General features: G+C 47.6%; 1 long non-coding RNA gene across 1 annotated transcript; it reads right to left on the reverse strand.

Moving 5' to 3' along the window:
• Nucleotides 1–4,666: 4,666 nt before the first annotated feature.
• On the reverse strand, nt 4,667–9,718 carry LOC146895470 (uncharacterized). Its single transcript, XR_014999412.2, has 2 exons — nt 9,501–9,718; nt 4,667–6,711 (listed from the first exon to the last, which is right to left on the reverse strand). It is a non-coding gene; the product is annotated as an uncharacterized LOC146895470 (long non-coding RNA).
• Between the last annotated feature and the right edge of the window lie 1,686 nt (nt 9,719–11,404).

Here is an 11,404-nt window from a genome sequence, read left to right on the forward strand (position 1 = left end):
CGGCATAAAATGAGCCATAAATGAGTGTGCATATTATTTTGAATTATGTTAAATATAAATAAAGAAAATATTCATGTTTATATCAAATTTTCCAATTTGACCTATGGGGGAAACCCCCATAATTCAATAAGTTTACGTTTCAACCTCTTTCTTATTTGACTAAGTATATAAAGAGATTCCTTAAAATGTATAACCTGCCACCGCTGCATAATTTGATTTAATTTTGTTACATATTTTGTGGGTTTAGTATATCCACTTTTTGTTACAGTTATGATACTATTTTGTTACAGTTTTTAAATGAAGAAGGACTGTTAAAATTGTACAGGACTAGTGTCTTATTAGTAAGATTGGCATATTTAGTGAGAGCCACAGGAAAACCTTGACGAAAATGAATGTGTCTATACTCTATGAGGTATTTAGAAAAATTAGCCTCTTCATTTGTCATGAAAATTATTTCAATACCATAACATTGCAATTCTTTATTTGAAAGAAATGCCACGAAACATTTGAATGATGAGCCACAGACCTTCGGCTGAATTTGCTTTTACCTTTTGGCATGTTAAATACACACTTAGTTTTAAATACACCAGTTAATGGCTGTTTATAAAGTCAAGCACCACCGCTGGTCGGTTTTGTATGATAGGCTCTAAGTGTGTAGTTACCTGCAGGGTAAGTATAGCACACTGCTGAGTTCTCTTAAGGCACATAGTAAATGTACAGATAGTCACAGGCAGTTTTGTAACGTATTCATTTCTAATCTATTATTCCTAACCTGTTATGTTTGCAGAGAGAAAAGAATTTTTCTAATGATCCGTAAATTTATGTGAACTTCTATAGGTAGATATTCTAAATAAACTTTTTAAAAGAAAAAAAGAAGAAAAAAAGAGAAAAGAATATGCCCATAGGCTTGCCTACTGGTTGTCATTTGCTTGCTTTCTTTCCTTTTTCCCAGTTGTGATCCCCGTTCCCGGAAATGTCTGGTCATCGTGTCAGGTGTAGCGACATTTCACTTGTATTTTAATAAACAAAGCTTGCCTGAAGACCAGAGAGCAAAACAGCCCCACAGGTCAGCCTTACAGACCAGGCAGTGTGACACACACCTTTAATCCCAGGAGCCACACTAGCTGCCATAGAAACTGGCAGTGCATGCCTTTAATCCCCAGTGGTGCACACCTTTAATCCTAGAACTAGAGAGGAATACAAGACAGGAGGAGACAGCTCTCAGTCTCATTCTGAGAATCCTGGAGGCAGGATGGCCGTTTGGACTGAGGTTGAAGTAAGAGCCACTGGCTGGCTGCTTTGCTTTTTCTGACCTTTAGGTTGAGCCCCAATTTCTGTCTCCGAGTTTTTACTATTTGAACTTCGGTCAAGTTCACCAAACACCAAACACCGACCAGCACGTACCTTCTGAGTTCTTGGATATCAGGTGTGCATCATTACCCCGGCTCCTAATCATCATCATCAATATTTTTGCTGCCTCTGCTGTTTTTCTTCCTCCTCCTAGGCCCCTCCTCCTTTGTGTCTGTCTGTCTGGGCATGAGCGCAGAGAGAGGACAGCATCGGGGTAGGCTTTTCTCAATCACTCTCCACCTTATTTGTCCGTGTAAGGTCTCCCACTGATTGAGGAATGTTCACAGTGGTTAGACTAGCCAGCCAGCGAGCTGTCTCTGCTTCCCTAGTCCTTGCTCTGTCACACCTGTGGGCGTTGAGGATTTGAACTCTGGTCCTCACGATTGCCTAACTTTACTGGTGGAATCATCTCCCAAGCCCCACAAACCTACTTCTTCAAGCAACAGTTTCTGCCATCGCCTTCAATGCTAAACCTGCATTTTTGTTTCCACGGCTAGCTGATTTTCCTTCCTGGGACCCAGTCCAGCTCTTCTGATAGTGAAAAGACTTCAGGTTGAATTATGAGTTATTCTCCGGAAGAGTCACAGCCCCAAAGCCCCGTGGCTGTTAAGGTGGAGAAAGGGTAGAGGGGACTTGAAACAAAGCGGAAGGGCCGACGCCAAGCAGAGGCTTTGTTCTGGTGTGTACTCTATGAGAGGCAGGGGGAGGAAGGCAGCGTCCTTAGAAAGGATGGAGCCTCACAGAACAGGCCAGGTGTGGGGCTCTCCCACCTGGTCCCTAATAGGCAGGTCCTAGCATGCTGTCCCCTCCCTTTCAACAGCACTGAGGTTCGGGTAGCAGGGAGAGGAGAGGGAGGCTGCGGAGCTCAAAGGTGAAGTGGTTTTTATGCCAGGCAGGGCAGAAAAACAGTCCACGGTGTGTGGGCCAGGAACCATGGCTCACAGCTCACACACTTGGCTCTATCCTCAAAGCAGTCGGCTCTGGATCCGGTTCTGCTCCCAGCCTGCCGCACCCCGCTGCTGCTCAGCCTCCTCTGGCTCCTCAGGGTCTGCCCTGGGGAAGCAGGTGACGGGGAGCTACAGCGAGAGGGTGGGGGACTGGTGAGACCGTCGGGACTCCTGATCAAGGATGGGAGGTTGGCTGTTCAGAGCAGGCCAGGAGGGGTCCCTCTGGTCTCTGGTTGTAGAGGCTAGGTAGGGAGGGGAGGAGCTGTGGTGTTCGCGTTCATTCCGCGCTCAGGTCTGCATCCTGAGGGCGGCAGTTGGACTGGGAAGGCAGTTTGGACTTTGCTTGCTGTCTCCTCCTCTGCAGCGGTCGCCACTCCTCAGTTTCTGTGCCTCTTTCAAGGGGATTCTTTTTCCTTGTCGGACATTTCTGCCCGTTCATCGTCATCATTATCACCACCACCACCTTCTTCATCTTTCCGCTCCTCCCTCCCTTCATTTCTTTCTTCCTCCCTCCTCCTCTCCCTCCCACCTTCCCTTCTCTTCTTGCTTCTGCTTCTCTCTCCTCCCTGCCTCTGATTTTCCCTCTCCCCCTTCCCCTTCTTCTCTCCTCCCTACTCCCCCTTTGCTGCCCACCTCATCTTGGGGAACCTCCAAGTCTGCTTTGATTTCTCCCAGGTTCTCCTGGGCAGGAGAGACACGGTGGATATGGGGGCAGGCAGTGCTTATTCAGTGTGCGGGAGTCTCCCCGGCTGGATCTTCAGCATCCCCCCCCAAACAAACAGAGAGGGTATGGCCCCAAGGCTACCCAGTGTGGGGCCCACCTCTCAGGACCCACAGTCACCCACCACCTCCTCCTTCCTTTCTGCCCTTTAGTGTTTATCTCTGCCATAGCCCAACCTCAGAGCACCCCAACTACAGAGCACCCCAACTTGGAACCCTCAGTTCATTTCACTTCCCTGGAGGCCAAAGACTTGACCGGTAAGGACCCAGACTGAGAATCCTCATCCCCTGCCCTATTCCCCCTCTTTCCCCAGCCGCTGGGCTGAGAGGTGACATCAGTACTCAGGAAGAGCATGTCTGTGTTCTTTATGCAGAGGTGCTAAAGGCAGCCTGCAGGAGGCGGGGTTGCTCCCTGCTCACCCCAGCTATGGTCTGGTCTTTAGTACCACCATATGTAAAAAGTGCTGGGAATGCACAATGAGTCCAAGCCAGGAGGGGGTACAAGCCTATAATCCTGACACTTATGCGGCTAAGAGTGCCTGAGCCGTGCTTGCTGGCTTCGTCATAGAGACGAAATGCATGTATGCAGAGAGGGAGAGGACACTTTCGCATCAGTGAGATGGCTCAGCATGAAGATGCTGACTGCCAGACCTGACCCTCTGAATTCCATTCCCAAGAGGAGAGAATGGGCACCCAAAAGCTGTTTTCTGACTCCCGCATTTGCGCTGTGGTTCATGCACCCCTCTCTATAAATGTAAAACAGAAAAGTTTGTTTTGATATACTAATTATTCCAGTAGCCAGGACAGAAGCACTATGGAAGATGTGTATCCCTCTCACTCCGTGTGTGTGTGTGTGTGTGCATGTATGTGTGAGACAGACACACGCATGTGCACGTGGGTACCCACAGAAGCCAGAGGAGGACGATGGAGTTGAAGTTACAGGCAGCCTTGAGTTGCCTGATGTAGCTGCTGGGACCAAACTCACAACGTCTGGAAGAGCAGCAAGCACTCTTACACACTGAGCCATCTCCCTGGCCCCTTGAATGTGTGTTCCTATGGTTAATGCTGATCCCTAAGCCTTAATGTCATCAGAACCCATGAATATCTGCTCAGATATCTCATTCTGGATGCTTCCTTTTCCTCCAGATCCCTTCACATCTCCACATGATCCTCTCTGTCCATTCCTCTGTTTTAGCAGACTATGAACGCCAGTCTCTTCCTCTGTTTGACATTCCCTCTCCAGTTCTCCCCTCTTGAGCTCTGGTTCCTGTTTTTGTGGTGTGGGTCACCTCCCAGACCAATTCTGGAGGCCCCCTAATATTCAGGGAAAGGGTAGGGGTTGGTTAAAAGGTAGGGCCCAAAAGCCAAGAGGCCTGGAAGACTGGGGACAATAGGTGGAGATGAAGGCTGAGGGAAGGGAAGACGGGATGTGGAGAAAAAGAGAGGAGAGTCAGGTGGAGGTGACGCATGCCTTTAATCCCAACACTCAGGAGGTAGAGGCAGGCGGATCTCTGTGAGTTTGAGGCCAGCCTGGTTGACAGAGCGAGTTCCAGGTCAGGCTCCAAAGCTACAGAGAAACTCTGTCTCAAAAAAAAAAAAAAAAAAAAAAAAAAAAGAAGAAGAAGAAAAGAAAAAGAAGGGAGACTAGCTGGAGAAATGTGGTTTATTTGGTATCATGCTTGTCTAGTGGCACGAACCCCTCAGAACTACATAAAGCCTTTTATGATTGATCAACCTGAGGTAAAGGTAGGAGGGTTAATATTTCAGGTTCGTCTTAGCCTACACAGTGAGGTGGGGGCCAATCTGGGCGGCACATGGCTCTGCTTATACGTTTTATTTAGTTTGTTTTTGTTTTCAAGACAGCGTCTCTCTTTGTAGTCCTGGCTGTCCTAAAACTTGCTCTGTAGACCAGGCTGGCCTTGAACTCACAGAGATCCGCCTGTCTCTGCCTCCTGAGTGCTGGTATGCCTCCACTGCCCAGCGAGACCCTGCTTCAAAAAAAAAAAAGCAGAAAGAAGGGGCTGGAGAGATGGCTCAGTAGTGTTGTGGGAAGGCTGCTTGTTGGTTCCCAACTGAAATAATCACACAGAAACTGTATGAATTAAATCACTGCTTGACCCATTAGCTCTAGCTTCTTATTGGCTAACTTTTATATCTTAATTTAACCCATTTCTAGTAATCTGTGTATCGCCACGAGGCTGTGGCTGACCAGATAAAATTCTGGCATCAATCTCTGGCGGGGCTCCATGGCTTCTCTCTGACTCCACCCTCTTCCTCCCAGCATTCAGCCTACCTTTCCCTGCCTAATTCTGTTCTGCCCTACCATAGGCTAAATCAGTTCTTTATTAATCAATGGTAATCATAGCATACAGAGGGAAATTCCACATCACCTCCCCTTTTCTGTTTAAATAAAAAAGGTTTTTTCAAGCAAGAATTACAGTTACAACATTTATATCTACTTTATCTTTTATCATAATTAAGGAAAACTAGAATTATAACTGTTCTTCCACTCCATCAAAGACTCCTGAAGGATAAAATATTACCTAAGTTAACAGGAAGTGCATCGTAAGCAACTTCCAAAATTCTAGAATTGACAATAGACATCTTGCTGCCTGGACAGTCACCCAAAGTTCTTCTGTACTATTGGGGCATCCATCTTCAGCCTATGGGCCCATAGTATCCAGCAGACATTTTTATAAAGCAGGAAATTTCGAAGACATTTCTGCCTATATTGGCAGTTTGTCGGTCACTTTCTCCTGTGTCCTGCAGAATGTCTGTCTGGCAGATTCTTTCATGAAGCAGGAATCCCAAAGGACGATCTCACCTTTAGGCAAGTTCAGCAGTCATTTCTCTGTGGGTCCTGCATGTCCAGTTCATCAGGGAGTCGAGGCAAGAGCAGTTTCTTGCCCAAATGGCCAACCAACTCCATAAGGAGCCTCTTCAATGCACATCATCCTCTTGTAGTAGTTGGTGTTGCCAGGAGCAAATGTGTCTCATTGTCATGAAAAGTCCTAACTTCTTAAAAACATCTTAAATGCCATATTCTGTAGTCTTTGTAAGGTTTGTCTACCTGAAATACATCACTCTACATCTTGAAAATCTAACAAACACGACTACAAGCTTGATTATTATAGATGATTATCTATTAACCTATATTTCTCAATTATATTTTACATTTTTATTTTTTTATTTAAAAAATATATATTTATTTATTATGTATATAGTGTTCTGTCTTCATGTATGCCTGCATGCCAGAAGAGGGTACCAGATCTAATTACAGGTGATTGTGAGCCACCATGTAGTTGCTGGGAATTGACTCTGGAAGAACAGTCAGTGCTTTTAACCTCTGAGCCATCCTTTCAGCCCATGCATTACATTTTTAACTGAGCTGCACAAACATAATACCCTAATCAAAAGCAGAAATATACATATGCACAGTATAACAAAATTGGCCTAAATTTTTTGTCAATAAAGCAAGATCCATACAAATGCAAATCTCTATAGCATATCCCCCTTTAAATGTAAACAAACATTAATAAACAATATTTGGGAATATGGGTGTAGTTCTTCTCCAAACTGCTTCCTGCTGTTTATTGGGTGAAGTAATTTTTGAGGGGTGTTTAAGGCGACCTTTCAGGGGGTCTTGGTCCATCAAACGATATTAGTCTGGAAGGATTCTACAGGTTCTCATCCTCTGTGGAAACAAAAGAAGAACCTCTTTTCCAAAAAAAAACATATCCTTAGGGCCATATTTTGAAATCAAAATACCTTTAAAGTATATATGTTGGTTTAGCTTAGCAGCCCATAAAATGAAATGTCTCTCTGTACTTAGCTCTTTTACATACATATAATATATATACACAAACCACATACATATACACATACACCATATATACATAACACATAGACCACACACACATAACATGTACACATACAAATCACACACAAACCACACACATACATATAACACACACAAACCTCATACATAGTAACACAAACTCACATGACACACACAAGTTATATACACATAGCAGAAATACACAAATCACATACATATAACATAACATGAACACAAACAATATACACACAACACACATATAACACACACAAAGTGCATACACATATGTAAATCACACAAAACACATACATATAACATATACACACAAATCACACACACATAGCACACACAGAAACCACATTTCTATAATGCACGTATACACAAACTATAATACAAAACACAAACCATATACACATAACACACACAGACCACACAAACACATACACACAGACCTCTCTCACATACACATCGTTCCCCTCCACCAGGAAAACAGATGGGAAGGAAGGAAGGAAGGAAGGAAGGAAGGAAGGAAGGAAGGAAGGAAATAAAGAAGTTGGACATCAGTAGCCAGTAAGGACTTGAGAGTTCCTCTTCCCACTGCCCCCTAAACAGACTCCAAAGGCTCCAGATGCAAGTTGCCTCCCATGAGAGAGGCACATCCTGTTCTTTGTGACCTGGGTGTGGAAGGCTGGGATAGTAGATCCCCCATGGTGTGTGATGGTGACGGAATAACTTGTGAATTCACCATGGATTCCTCTATTCTGCCGACACAGGAACTCCATCCGCGGCCACAGCCACCTTTAGCTCACACTTGCCTGGTGTGGAAGCAGCCCACACTGCTCTCAACACTTCTATGCAGGCTGGAGGTATGCCTCAGTGGCTTCTCAGTCCCATGAACCCCCTTATCCAGCTCCCAACGATGGAAAAAACACACACTCGGGACTGACCACTTGCCAAGTAACTTTAAACCCATTTATGAATCATTGCTCAGATCTCTGATCAGTCCAGACACCATGATGGCCCTGATGACTAAGTTTGCCATCGAGGTTGAGACCAGTCCTACTCTCTTGGTCTACATCCCCACCACTGAGTGTATGCACCCCTCTGGCTTTGTAATCAGCCCCACCCACCCCACCACCACCTCTGTAACCACAACCCAGGAGCCCCTCACCTTGATTCTTATACCACCACACCCCAGACTGATAAGCCAATGACGACTGTCACCTCTATCAGGAGAGTGACCTCATCCATGACCTCTGCTTCCACTGTTACTAATGTGGGGGCCATACCCACAATAACGTCCCCACTTTCTTCTTCTGTCTCAACCGTACACACACACAACCCAAGGTACTCTGACCTCTTCTGTCGCAGCGACCACAGAAATGGTCACCATGACCCCGGCAGGTGTGCACACAAGTCCGCCTCTCACTTCAGGAATTCCTTCTCTGCTACTGTTCCTTCTCAAATTCCTACGCAAGCCTCCCTGACAACAGTAACTGATAACATTGCCCCACCCAGCACCAGAGCCTTGATCACCACAGGTGTGACGACCAAACCGTTTCCTACTGCCAGCAATTCTCTCAAAAGAGCAGCTTCCTCCGCCCATTCCCTGGGTTCCACCAAAGAGTCAACACCTTTTGCTGGTTGCTAAGGAAACAACCACTCAAGCAGGTGAGCTGTCTGTGGAGATGACAGTGATGAGTTCTGGGGAAATCACGTATAAACACACGGGTGACACTCCCAGAGAAACTGTCAGCATGGCATCTTCTCACCCAACCATCAGCGTCATCCACCAGCAAGGTGACGATTTCTATGACGATTTACGACATGGCTGCCTCCGTGCCTTCTAAACCTTCTGATACTGACTCCACCTTTAGAACATCCACATCTGGGATGATTTCGATTTCCACTCCTACAGATCTTGTGATGACATCCCAAACCACACACACAACGTCTGCACTTGGCCCAGACACCCCCACCACAATGTCAGCAGCTACCAGCCCCGCGCCTGTAGGCACAACAGGTTTCACGCCTATGAGGACGAGTCTCAGGTCAGCAAAAGCAGCTTCTAGTAGGTCAGCATCCAGTGTGACACTCGTACCTGAAATCTCGTCACCTAGTAAAGGCATCCACACCTTCAGGAACACAAGTCTCCCCTCGTCATCTATGGGTGACACCGTTCCATGGGGTACCATGACAGATGTCACCTCAACCCACAAAGTTTCTGGCATGTCAGCAACACACACCGATTTCATCCCCTCTTACCCTGCCATGAAGAGCAGTTATCTGCTTATTAATGAATCTTACCCCACTACTTCCGGTACGGTGACTACCCGAAGCGCTCGGAACACCACAGAGTCCTAGATACAAATATTGCAGGCACATCTTCATTTTCCTCGCCCATATTCACCAACAGTTCTGGGTCCACACAGATGGACCGTATGTCATCAGCTCCAACCGTCACCCACACCCTCCACACAACAGCTGAGTCCATCCCAACACCCACAGCCACCGCCACACTCACAGCCCCCACATCTACAGAGCCAGCTCCTCCGACTTTAGCAGTGACTGGAGCAGGTCAGCTCCCCTTCCCCACCCCTGCTGCCACACTTGCAGGAGACTCCACACTGAATCCCACCACAGACCTTCCTACCGAGTATCTCCTGACAGAAATAACCACAGCTCCTCGGGTCACTTCTTCCGGTGCCGCCACCGAGGTGTGGCTTTCTGGGATATCCGGCATCTCCTCTCCCATGAGCACCGCTGTGTTAACGCCACCCGCAAGTAGGGTTCTCTCCTCTGCACTTGTCCCAGACATGCAATCTGTCACCACTGATATGATATTCACCACCCCTTATCTATGTTAATGACAGTACGTCCAGCTACCAATGCCACATATACAGTGGCATCTCAGGTCAACTCCCCCACCTTTCTGAGTAACACTGTTGGACAGTGCACGTCAGACCTCACCTCTCCTACTACTGCCACACATGCACCGACCCCTGACACCTCTGTCACACCCACCTGGACCTCCTGGCTCACCTCAGAAACAGCCAGAACTGTCACTACACACTTGGTCACCACGGCTACTGTGACATCTTCTCACAGCACCCCAGCCTCACAACCTCAGACACTGACCCCACTCACAGAAACTCCACGGCTGCTACCCTCTCATATCTCAACACCCATGGTACCCTAGAGACACTCATAAATATGGCACTGTCTTCTGGTGCAGGTGTCTGCATAGTCGTGGCCGCAGGCAGCTGCAATTCATCTATTATGGTAGCCACCGCTTTCTCCCGTGTCGATTCCAGTATGTCCACAACCACAACACTATGACCCCCAGCTTCCCTTTTCGTCAATAACACAGAACTCACAGCACTGATGAGGCCACTCCACACCAACCCCCCAAGAAGAGCAGCTGCTTTTACACACACCGGAAACACCTGAACACGTTCTCTTGCTATCCGTGTTCCTGCCGCAACTACACTCTCCACCTCAATGGCTGATGTCAGTTCTGGGAACACAGAAAGTACACCTTCAGCTTTGAGCATCCCCCAAACACTCCACATGACAATGGATCTACCCAACACCCACAAGCACCACATCTACAGAGCCACCTTTAACTACTGCCACCCTGACCCCCACCACGGACCTTCCTACAGAATCTCTCATGACAGAAATCACAGCCCCTTCCCAGATGACGTCGGCAGTCGCACCTGTGGATCCACTGACTTTTGGGACAGCAAGTGTCTCTCCACCGGTGAGCACCAGTGTGCTGATTTCACCCAACACTACTGCTTTGTCCTGCGTCTACCTCAAGCTCACAGCCAGTCGTCACCGTCATCACTCACAGGGCCCCGTTCTCCACCTCGGACACTAGGAGACCGCATTCCCCACTATCAGTGCCGTGCCTACAGGTCCATCTCAGGCCACCTCCTCCAGTCCTTTGGTTAAAACCAACGCCATGACATTGCTGACATCAGAGACCTCCTCTCCCTCCTCTACCACAGTCACCCCGGCCCCTGCCACTTCTGTCATTTCCACCGGGCCTTCCTTACCCAGGGGCTCAGAAGCAGTCAGGTCTTCCACCACGTCCTTAGCCACCATGGCTGCTCAGACCCCATCTCTCATCACCTCCAACATCTACTCCACAGATCGGATCTCTACAACGCCTACCACTTCTGGTGGGATGTTACACCCATAACCCTGGCTTCACCCGCCATGGACGACTCTACCATACCAGTTACAGCGCTCAACGCCTCTTCTTCCAGCAACGCTCTCCCACCAGCCACAGCAGGCATCGCCTCCACCTACAAAGGTTCTATTATGTCAGCAACCCAACCCACTCCCATCCCATCTTTTCCAAGCCCCCAGAACTCAGGAACAATGCCGCTTATCACTCCGACTCATACCACATCCAGTAGGACAGCCACATTGGGAGGAACTCAAGCCCCTTTGCCATGAACCGTCCAATCACATCTGCTTTTCCCTTGTCCGCCTCTGGCAGCGTACTGGGACATCTAGCGCACCCCCACTTCAACCTTTC

Source organism: Myodes glareolus, chromosome 2 (genome assembly GCF_982192425.1).
Source record: "Myodes glareolus chromosome 2, mMyoGla1.1, whole genome shotgun sequence".
Taxonomy (NCBI): Eukaryota; Metazoa; Chordata; class Mammalia; order Rodentia; family Cricetidae; genus Myodes; species Myodes glareolus.